Source organism: Mustelus asterias, chromosome 9 (genome assembly GCF_964213995.1).
Source record: "Mustelus asterias chromosome 9, sMusAst1.hap1.1, whole genome shotgun sequence".
NCBI classification, from domain to species: Eukaryota; Metazoa; Chordata; class Chondrichthyes; order Carcharhiniformes; family Triakidae; genus Mustelus; species Mustelus asterias.
In genome coordinates, this window is record NC_135809.1 from 19,169,189 (window position 1) to 19,171,223 (window position 2,035).

General features: G+C 43.0%; 1 pseudogene; it reads right to left on the reverse strand.

Annotated features, from left to right (window-relative positions):
- Positions 1-392: 392 nt before the first annotated feature.
- LOC144499337 (U2 spliceosomal RNA) lies at positions 393-566 on the reverse strand (annotated as a pseudogene).
- Between the last annotated feature and the right edge of the window lie 1,469 nt (positions 567-2,035).

Genomic DNA, 2,035 nt, shown 5'->3' on the forward strand with positions numbered 1-2,035 from the left:
GATTTACCCCAGTTTTTACACAAATTCGCCACTTAGAACTTTTTTGGGAGAATCGCCCCCCAAGTTTGTGTGCTGTCGGTATGACTAAAGTCAGGTGCGAATTAATTGTGGATTGGGATCCTCGACCCTGATTATTGACTTAATTCAATATTACCCCCTTAAATTATAAATTGTTCCCTGATTGTTACATACATTATGTAATTTTAATTAAAAAAGAACATACTTTTTTTTTATTCTTTTCCAATTCAATCAAATCAAATCCAATTCAGAGTCTCAACAAGTCGAGACATTTCAGATCCAGGCTGACAAGACAGGGCGAGCGACCAAACCACCCTGTCCTGGGCCCGATCTACATGAGCCAAGCTGACTGGAGAAGGGGGAGGTTCCTTCTCCAAGACTTGAGCTCATTTGCATCCCAGCCAAAAGGCCGAGATGCCACTTTAAAAAATTGCTTCATATGAAACATATGAAGCTTCAGCGTAACCTAATGACCTCAACCAAGTGCGGCCGACCATGGGCTGCCGACCATACTACACTTGATCTTAGCCAAAAGGCCGAGAAGAAAAGAACATACTAAATCAGAAGATAATTACAATCGATGCTGAACAGTCAGCTGATAGTAATTTGATCTTTCGGAGGCAGCCTACAGTTTGCTCCTTTTTACATCCAACTGTTCCTTAATTACAAACAAGGTTTTCATCTCTGTCAGTCTGCCCAGAGGTCTATCATTCACCATCTGTGTCAAGAAGGATTTTCTGAAAGCAATTCTCAATTTACGTTTTGCCAATATCAGCCAATATCCACTTTTCCTACTTCCTCAATGTCATGTAAATTAGTCTTCTAGATTTACATTTTCCACAACACTTTGATTTTGATTTGATTTATTATTGCCACATGTATTAGTATACAGTGAAAAATATTGTTTCTTGCGCGCTATACAGAGAAAGCATACCGTTCAGAGGGAAGGAAAGGAAAGGGTGCAGATTGCAGTGTTACAGTCATAGCTAGGGTGTAGAGAAAGATCAACTTAATACGAGGTAGGTCCATTCAAAAGTCTGATGGCAGCAGGGAAGAACCTGTTCTTGAGTTGGTTGATACGTCACCTCAGACTTTTGCATCTTTTTCCCGATGGAAGATGGTGGAAGAGGGTATGTCCGGGGTGCGTGGGGTCCTTAATTATGCTGGCTGCCTTGCCAAGGCAGCGGGAAGTGTGGACAGAGTGGACAATGGATGGGAGGCTGGTTTGCGTGATGACTCACTGTTTTATATCACCTCTGATCATGCATTCTGACCTGAAATCCCAAAACTCGTCAGGCTTCCTCTGTATTGTATGCCCCTGCTACCAGGGACATGTCTTAGATCTTTGACACCACTTGTTTCTCTTGTTGACATGAACTCTGAAAGTCTCTCTTATGTTTTAGTGACTGGACTTGAGCACATTACATAGCTGTTTCACCAGATTCTGGTGCTCCTCTATGTTTAGTTGCACCAACAAATTTGACCAAATTGCAGTGACTTTGTAACTTCACAAATTTGCATGCACCTATTTCCCCCACCCTGACCCAACCTTGTATCTGGGTGGTTAACCAAGTGTGATAACCCTCAGTACTTACATGGGGAATCACTGATCTTTCCCTGTGGGGCTTGTGGAATACGAGTTCCCGTGGTAATAGACGATTGCCCACCTAGAGTGGAGCTCGTCTTCCGAGCCCTTTATAAAGCAGACTCCTGATTGGGTCCAGGGCTTTATCGTCCCAGATGGGACTCATGTATATGTACCACAGTGTTGTGGTTTAACTTTTGTTTTGAGAATAAAACTTTGTTCCTTTCTAGTTGGCTTCCTGAGTTTTTGCACCAAGTTTATACATGGCCTAACCAATGGTGCTTAAAGGAACAGGAGGCTGCCAGCGAAAATATACCTTTAGAGAACAGCAGGCTTGTTTGAACATGGAGCCTGGAGAGCCATGCCCCACTTTGCCACCATTAGGTCACTGGCCTCTATTCTAATCATGACTACCGCATCCCCTCCCAAAGA